A 10,141-nucleotide genomic window follows, 5' to 3' on the forward strand; every position below is an offset into this window, starting at 1 on the left:
ATTGATTATCCAAATCCCCTGTCAATCAAGACTGTCCAACTGTTGCTATGGTTTCGCAAATACACCAATCCCACGCAGTGTGCGTAGGCCCAATATGCCTTATCTTTTTAATATTCTAAGCATAAAACACAACAACAAAACAAAACTCGGGGAAAATTTTGCACCAATCCATAACATACATGTACTTCTATTCTTCTATTTTGCGTTAATATTTCATTTTTCTTTGTGTGTGTGTGTGTGTGTGTGTGTCTGTCTGTCTCTCTGTGTGTGTTTACTGTTCTAAATCGCTTGGTTCTTTTCTTTATTCTGAAATAACAGTTTGTGGGGTTATTTGGAATGCTGATGGAGTATGTAGTTACAGCCACGACCGAAACTAGACTAATATGCTGAAATTATAAATAAACTTTGATTCACTTGGGCAATCTGTCCTTGCCTTCTAACAGACACAAAATTGTTGGGGGTGATGTTACTGAACTTCATTTTGTGCATTCAGTATACAATGTATTAGAGGTGCAATTGTACCAGCAACACACAGCTTTGAGAAAATCTGTCATATAACCATTCTTTAATCATGAAATCTACTCGGAGAAAAACATAATCAGAGAAAGTCTAAGTGTTGTTTACATGTTGAGATATTATTTGAAAAGATGTAAATACAAATTTTCATCTATTTATCTCTCTCTATCTACGTACCTATCTATCTATCCATCCATTCATCTATCTATCTATCTATCTATCTATCTATCTATCTATCTATCTATCTATCTATCTATCTATCTTATCTATCTATCTGTATGTATGGTGTATATAAATAAACTCTTCCCCCTTTTTTTTTTTTTATTAATGATAGGCTCGTTTAGGAATCTCAAGTGTTGCAGATTTGTATATGACGCCTGTGACATTTAGATGGAATAAAACCGATTTATGACATCGATCGGCACGGAAGATATAAAGAAGACAATCATTCTCACATGACAAGTTGTCTTGACGTTGGGATGAAAGATTTGTGTGATATGACGAGGGTTGTGAGAAGTAATAACACTGGCCAAACGTGAAAGAGCAAGACACTCGGTAATGGTCTAGAAATACAGCTTTATATTACATCTCATGCGCAAAGAGTGTTGTGCTATATTAATGTCATAAAGGGCCATTTCTCAAGCTCAGCACATCTTGTGGAACGATTAGGAGGTCAGTCACATTCTACCTTCAAATATTGTATTCGGTATTTGATCTATTTTAAGGTTACACAATGTATTTTTCACCAGCTATAATATCATCACATTTGTGCAATATTGAAGTAAACACATATCACAACTGACTCTAATATTATATTCTTGCCATTTAAACATCATGAATTTCACTGCAAGAAAGTTTTCCCCAAAAAAACATGTATTAATTATAATTATGGGTACATGATGTGCAGGTATCACCTTCCATCTTTGCAAAATGAAATAGTGTACATGAGTGACCCGTTACTCCTCTCTTCCTTTCTATCCATATATTTTTCTTATTCTATGAACATGATCTTTCTACTCCTCCGGTTTCCCTTAAACACATCCCCCCTCTCTCTCTGTCTATATCCTATTTATCCATATATCCATATATCTATCTACATTGTATAATTATATTTCTCTTATTCTATCAACATTATCCTTCTTCTGCTCTGGTTTCCTTTAAACTCTCCTCTGTCAGTCTGTCCATCTGTCTGTCTGTCTGTCTGTCTGTCTGTCTGTCTCTCCCTCTCTCTTTATCCTTCCATTTATACATTTCTCTGAGTCTATCTACTTTTTTCTCTCTATCTATCTATCTGTATATTTCTCTCAGTCTATCTACTGTAAAACCAGAAATTTTTGCGTTCAATGAGACTTTCAAGAATTTTGCGAGGAACCAAGGTTGTGAAAGCAAAATGCACGCGAAAGTTTCATGCCACGAAAAAGGCCTTCGGATGCGATTCAAGAAAGTTTCATACCGCAAATGTTTCTGGTTTTACAGTATATCATCTTTCTTCTCCTCTGGTTTCCTTCAAACACATGACAAAAAAAAAAAAAAGAAGATCAAACAAGATCACAGAGACATCATATGACAAATTCTTCTCACAATTATGCTAATTTTCATTTAATTAACGACTGTAATACAAAAAAAAATTGTACATGTAATAAAAATTGGCAAGTACTTCAGCTTCACTAGTACAAAGTTTGAGATATGCGACACACAATCTGGAACAAGTCAAAGAATGAATGTGCTAAGATGTAACTTTGGCAACCTGCGATTTCAGCAAATTAAGAAAAAACAGTATAAAACATGATGTGCACCCAAAAGTTGTTAACCAGTTTACACATCAACACCATTTTGCCTTCAAGATACAACCATATTTGTTACAATGAAATTTCTGGAACCATACCAATATCCTTTTCCTACAACAACAAATAAAGTCCTTTTCCAGAAATAGCTTAAAAGGGCATTATGTGCAAGGAAAGGCAAGACATGTACATCTTCAACCGTGGCCTGGGGAAACTTTTTTTTTTTAATTTTCTGAATTTCGCCAGAGCCAAGATTCACAAAATTAAAATGCATGCAAAAGTATTTGTCTACACTACTAGTATATGTATTGAATGCCAGTGGTAGTTTGCAAAAATTGCATGCTGCGAAAAAGGCTGTCAGCTCCAATTCGCAAAAATTTCATGCTGCAATATCTTGCTTTACAATACTAGTAAGTCACTTTCCTCACTAATTCCAGGCATCTGAAGGGTTCCTTTCCTAATCTAAAGGTATTTTACCAAATCTAAACCATCAGATCCTGATCCAGGAAATGCAATTGCCCTACTTGAAAATCATCAAATTGCATGCATTGCAACCACCTTTACTTGTGTGTGTGTGTGTGTGTGTGTGTGTGTGTGTGTGTAATACTGTGTGTAAAATTATGCCAGTTCATACTATCCCTGTACATGTGTATCACCTCTGCAAATCAAATACATGTAGTATGCAATCACTTAGACCAAATCCATGGAAACTTGTGTGATTTTTACTGCTTCTTTTAGTGAGCAGAGTTTGACATTGTGAGAAATCCCTAGGTATTACTCGTAACCCCTCCTGTGCCAAGAACACTTGACAGCGAGTAAAACACTACAGGGTTTTCTTTGCTAATTGGCACTCAAAGCACAAAAGGGTGAACTGAGCTCTTGGTAACAATTGTGCTATTACAATGCGAAACCCATTGGTCTTGAACCTAAATACTGTACCAATCTCACATATCATACAAACACAGTCCATTCTATTTGGCAAGGAAGCATTGGAGATACGTCTGTCAGATATTACTCTGTCCAAAAACCAATGAAAAATGTCACAAAAATATATCTTTTCTTCTGTTCCCCTGTATATCAATATCACCATATTGATCATCCCGAACTGTCACCAAATATCTTGTGCTGGCAATGAGCATTAATCTACACAGACCTACTTGCTGGAAGCTCAGATATTCTTTTCATATTCACTGAAATAATCTAAAATGTGCACATAACACTGATCTACAGCAAAAATTATTCAGTTATTCACAATTACCTGTTGTACTCTATGCCAAACACACACACAAAGTTGCCTACAAAGCTTGTATTTTGTTTTCTACTCCGTGACCACAAAGCACTGCTTGAAAAAATATTCAAAATTCCCAATTTTCTGGTGCCTGGTGGCTGTGATACAAAATATCATACAACGTACATTGTAGGTTACTTGTGTAGTCAATCTCAAGTCATGTACATAATAATGAAGAGTCTGTGTTAAACATGTTATATGATATTTACAAGAATTTGGCTCATTGTGTGTAAAGACACAGAACTCAACCTCACAGCAAGAAGAGCATGTACAGTAAGCAGGGGGTGGTAGAACACTGAATATGTGTATTTCCCCCATCGGCATTTAGTCTCCTTCTTCTTCTTCTTCTTCTTCTTCTTCTTCTTCTTCTTCTTCTTCTTCTTCTTCTTCTTCTTCACTTTTTTCTTCTTCTTCTTTTTTTTTTTTTGGGGGGGGGGGAGGGGGTTGGAGCTGGGATGTCACCAAATTGTGGGCATAAACATCATTGCTCATGATATATTCATTACTACATCGAAGATAGCACCACTGAAAAAGATAAGATGTATACATCTATACTAGTGCAGGAAATTGGTATGCAAATCTGTTTGTATAATCTGGTGGGTCATATCAGTCCAATGTATGGTTCAAACAATACAGGTAAGCTATTGCTATGCGAAACATCAGTCTACACAAAAAAGTTCATGTCTTCAGTGGCAAAGATGACAAAATCTGCACTCCAACTTTACACATTTTTTTTTTTTTTTTTTTTTTTTTTTGCCATGGATGACAGTAGTTATGCAATATGAAAGCAAAGCTCATTTAAAGGTAGGGAATCCCATTTGCATGCCTTAAAGGGAACACAAACCCAAAGAGCAATGTGGATTGAGTAAAAGCAGTAACATTAGTAGAACACATCAGTGAAAGTTTGAGGAAAATCGGACAATCGATGCAAAAGTTATGAATTTTTAAAGTTTTGGTGTTGGAACCGCTGGATGAGGAGACTACTAGAGGTTATGACGTATGAGAGGACCACAATATAAAGAAAATATAAAAGGAATTCCACAAAAATTCACTTTTCTAGCAAAATGAAAGAGTTCTTGACTAACCGCTTTCAGAAAGCAGGGGGAATAAGTGCTACCCCTGGTATATAGTGACCTCGTCTACAGCCACTATGTCTATTTTCCAATTGGTCTGCTGGCATATCGTCTATTACCGATTCGTCTAATACCCATTTGGTCTACAACTCGTTTTGTCCAGTACCCATACTGTCCAATAGTCACTTTGCCCACTACCCGTACTGTCTAATACCCAACTCGTCTAAGGAGCATTTCGTATACAAAACAATTGATCTAATAGCCAAATCGTCTACACTCACAATGTCTATTTGCCATGTCGTCTAATATCTATTTTGTCTACTACTAGTTAGTCTACTCATACCTCGTCTACAAGTCATTTAGTCTACATTCACTTTGTCTAGTTATCATATCGTCCAACCCTTAGTTTGTCCATACCCAATATGGTCTATACCCATCTGGTCTACTCCCAACTCGTCTACTCCCAATTGGTCTACTCCCAACTGGTCTACTCCGAACTGGTCTACTCCCAATTGGTCTACTCCCAACTGGTCTACTCCCAACTGGTCTACTCCCAATTGGTCTACTCCCAACTTGTCTACTCCCAATTGGTCTATATTCGTCTATATCCAATTGGCGTACTCCCAACTGATATAGTTTTACTCTCAACAATTTACCCAAACTGATCATTTGCATCTGGTCATGCTAATAACCTTTTTTTTTTGTGTGTGTGTGCATTTAACCGTTTACATATGTCACTACGTGGCAGACAGAATAAAGAATACTGATAATGTACTTCTAAAGTGTTCCTTTTCATTTTTACCATACTTATGATTGTGTATCAAAGTTGAATGGATGGAGTGTTGAAGTTTGGACATATAAATGCTTATTTAGGGTTCCTCGCGAAACGTGTATTGAGTACATTGCAGGCAAGTAAATTATTCATCTTAGTAGTAGCTATATATTGTGCATGAGTCATATTTTGTGTATATAATTCAACCTTTTTTTGTGTGCATTTAACCGTTTACATACATCAGTACGTGGCAGACAGAATAAAGAATACTGATAATGTACTTCTAATGTGTTCCTTTTCATTTTTACAATACTTATGATTGTTTATCAAAGTTGAATGGATGGAGTGTTGAAGTTTGGACATATAGATGCTGCATGATTGCTTCTGATATAAATTACACATCCACCACAAAAATAACACAGCAAGTTTTTCACACTGTGACATTATCTTTTTTTCCTAAAAAATTGTCATAATTAGAACATAAAAATTTAAACCAAATGGGGCACCAAGAGTGCTCAACCTAAAAAAAAAAAAAAATAAAAAAAAAAAAAAAAAAAAAAATATATATATATATATATATATATATATATATATATATATATATATATAACTAGTAGTAGACCAGTTGGGAGTAGTCTAGTTGGCAGTAGACGAGTTGGCAGTAGATGAGTTGGCAGTAGACGAGTTGGGTGTAGACCAGTTGGGTGTAGACTAGTTGGGAGTAGACGAGTTGGGATTAGACCACTTGGGTGTAGACGAGTTGGGAGTAGACCAATTGGGAGTAGACGAGTTGGGAGTAGACCAATTGGGTGTAGACCAGTTGGGAGTAGACCAGTTGGCAGTAGACCAGTTGGGAGTAGACTAACTGGTTATTAGACTAATTGACTATTAGACAAGGTGGTTGTAGACCAATTGGCTATTAGACAAAATGAGTTGTAGACTATTTTATTCATAGACCTAATGATTAATAGACGAAATGGTCAATAGACATAATGGGTGTTAGACGAAATGTGACTTAGACAAATTGGACATTAGATAAAATGGCAAGTAGACGAAATGACAATTAGACTAATTGGCATATAGACAAAATGGTTGGTCGACGAGTTGGTAGTAGACAAAGTGAGTTTAGACGAGATGGCATTAGACTAGGTGGACAGTGGACAGGGTGGTTGTAGACGAGGTGCCAGTTTACCCTTAACATATGTCAGTATCAAGCTGACGGAATGTGTAATTTTCATGAAAAATGAATTTTTATTGAATTCCCTTTTTATTTTCTTTATATTGTAGTCCACTCATACGTCATAACCTCTAGTAGTCTCCTTACCCAGCAGTTGCAACACCAAAACTTTAAAAATTCATAACTTTTGCATCGATTGCCCGATTTTCCTCAAACTTTCACTGATGTGTTCTACTAATATTACTGCTTTCACTCAATCCACATTGCTCTTTGGGTTTACTTTCCCTTTAAAGGTAGGGAATCCCATTTGCATGCCTTAAATCAAGAGTTGTATAAATACAGTGGTATGTTGAAGAGAGTACCATTTTAGAAACTCCCATAAAGTATTGAAAGTGGAAGGTAAAATTTAGTACATTTTTATTGACCGTTAGATTTTAAATTGAATTTTTTTCGGAGCTCACCGTAAATTCCAGTACATTACTAGGCTACCTTTGCAGACCCATGCACTGCATGTGTGTCCATCATGTATATTTTGTGAAGAAAGTTCATCAAAACTTACAAACATTTCTATATACATTCTTGCCACACACTCTATATGTTATTACATCAGCTCCTATACTTTTAGATTTGTGTTCATAGATAAAAAAAATACAGAAGACTGCAACAAAAAGGCTTAAGTGTGGCTGACACACAGAACTACTGAGTAGTTGAGTTTTGTGCATTATTCAAATTGTAGATAACTGTTGACTTCCAAATTTCTCAGCAGTGGCCTAAACAAGTCCCCTGAGGTTCATATTTAATGTTTTGCTGCATTTTGGGAGGTCTGTAAAAGGTATCCCCTACCTTTAAATGAAGAGTTGTATAAATACCCTTTAAATGAAGAGTTGTATAAATACAGTGGTATGTTGAAGAGAGTATCATTTTAGAAACTCCCATAAAGTATTGAAAGTGGAAGGTAACATTTCGTACATTTTTATTGACCATTAGATTTTGAATTGAATTTCTTTCGGGGGGGCTCACCGTAAATTCCAGTACATTACTAGGCTACCTTTGCAGACCCATGCACTGCATGTGTGTCCATCATGTATATTTTGTGAAGAAAGTTCATCAAAACTTACAAACATTTCCATATACATTCTTGCCACACATTCTATATGTTATTACATCAGCTCTTATACTTTTAGATTTGAGTTTATATAGATATGTAATACAGAAGACTGCAACAAAAAGGCTTAAGTGTGGCTGACACACAGAACTACTGAGTAGTTGAGTTTTGTGCATTATTCAAATTGTAGATAACTGTTGACTTCCAAATTTCTCAGCAGTGGCCTAAACAATTCCCCTGAGGTTCATATTTAACGTTTTGCTGCATTTTGGGAGGTCTGTAAAAGGTATCCCCTACCTTTAAAGCCAAAATCATTGCAAAGGATTAAAAACATACATGGCAGAGATTTATACTTTCCTTCATCACCTTGACTTCTAATTCAATGTCTATTTTAGATGGCTAGATCATATCCAGCCAAAAAAATGTTATTAAGGAAGAGTCAATTATGGATGGCACACAGCTACCATTAAGAAAATTAGGCCTACATCATTTTATTTAAATTTTACTCACAGCACATCATTTCATCACATTTCCATAAGTTGACTCAGAAACTTATCATTCTAGTGTGGTATATTTCTATTTAAAAAGAAAAAAAGACCAAAAAAAAAATGTTTGCACATCTCCAAGCAGCTGGCAATTATACAAGCATCAAGAGAGAATGTTTTACAAATACAAAAATAAATACATCAGAGATCAAAGGTATCCTACCTCCTTTCTGAATACCTGTACAGGTAAAGGCAAATGTGCAGGCAAGGAACAAATGATTTGTCCAAAGCTCCATAACTAATTTTTAGTTATGGACAACAATCCATTGTGAAGAGGTGGACTAAAAACCATGGCTCTGCATTTTGTACTGAAGTCAAGCTAGTACTGGTGGTATTCTATACTGATAATCTAAAGATGGCTACACAAGGATTAAGTATGAGGTCTTACAGCAAGGTGTGAAATTTCAAGGTTTGCACTCTATCTAACCACATCACAATACAATACATTCTGTACTTCTTAATTATGTTTGTTTTTGTTTTGTTTTTTGTTTTGTTTTTTTGGCTAAGACAGGGAAAACTACTCAAAAACAGCAATTCTGCGTGAAGCACACGATATACGCAATAATTCCATTTTCCTTCATAGCTGTATAATAAAAGAAGCGGAGTGGTAGATTTTTTTCCCCCCTTAATAACTCACACATTCACAGAGAGTACCGGGAAACCCGTTATAATGAGATTGCCGGGAATGCTGCTTTCACCTCATTATACAGGGTACCTCGATATAAAAATACTAAAAAAGAGACCAGCTAAATACAGTCATGGAAAAGTGGGACTGTGGAATTCACCTCGTTAAAAGTGGTACCCTCATTATAAGCGAGCTTGTTTTTCGGGGGTTTCTCTGTATATGAAAAGATTGTAAGTACTCTTTCCACTTGGCACTTGTACCTTCAGCATTTTGTTTTCACATTAAAGTCTCTTCGTAAAAAATTTGAAATGTGACAGCACATTTGCTGTAATGTCAAAAACTGGCAAAAACATTTGCATAACTATCAACAGTTTACATCAAGCAATACCTTTCATTCATATGAAATCAACATACGCATTCATTATGCTGTAAACTTCTGGACATGTTTGCACAGGTTGTGCACATAAATAAGACAATCACTCAGTGGAAAAGGAAAATCACAATACCCTACACACTTCAGCAAATCAGCCCAAAGTATTCTATTTGTGAAAAGATATTTGCAAATTTTATCATGACAGGAGATATAAGGTGGAGATATATGATTAAAAAACAAATAAAATACTGACAAGATCAGGCACTTCTTGGTTTTTTGTTAGGAAAAAGGATAGGATCAATTCTATTCATTATGTTCGTTCAAAGTTGGAAGTAATTTAAAGCAAATAGATATTATCATGCTAGATAAAACTTGTTCTACAAGTACAACTCATGTTTACACTCTTGTACTTAATACCTTTTTGCACTGCACTCACTGAAATGTCCACATAAGCTCCCCAGGGGAGGAGAAATGGCAAGAATTTGTATATTTTGAGACATGCCAGATGTCAAGAGAACTATCCCATTCTTATGTTCTAGTTTGAATGAAAAGTACAAATGCATACCAGATAAAATAGATGATAATCTCTCTTGTAAATTTGGTTTAAGTCAGAAAAAAAAAAAACTGGCATAAAGGCCACAATGATATAAATGATAGGACACTAAATGTCAATCAAATACTTGATTAAATAAAATATAATCCTTGTTACTAGTACATCACTTTCACTTCATTCATTATCAAAATCTGATTCCCCCCCCCCCCTATCTTTTTGTTGAACACTAATTCAAGGCCGTCAACATTCAACCATCAAAATCAAGGAGAGTCTGAAAAGCAATCAATTTTTCTATTCACTCAGCTAGACATGACGAGATATTGAAGTTTT

General features: G+C 35.5%; 1 long non-coding RNA gene across 1 annotated transcript; it reads left to right on the forward strand.

Annotated features, from left to right (window-relative positions):
* Positions 1-4,325: 4,325 nt before the first annotated feature.
* LOC140246162 (uncharacterized) lies at positions 4,326-8,291 on the forward strand. Its single transcript, XR_011902439.1, has 2 exons — positions 4,326-4,392; positions 8,021-8,291. It is a non-coding gene; the product is annotated as an uncharacterized lncRNA (long non-coding RNA).
* The last annotated feature ends 1,850 nt before the right edge of the window (positions 8,292-10,141 follow it).

The sequence above is a fragment of the Diadema setosum genome, chromosome 2 (assembly GCF_964275005.1).
Source record: "Diadema setosum chromosome 2, eeDiaSeto1, whole genome shotgun sequence".
Lineage (NCBI taxonomy): Eukaryota > Metazoa > Echinodermata > Echinoidea > Diadematoida > Diadematidae > Diadema > Diadema setosum.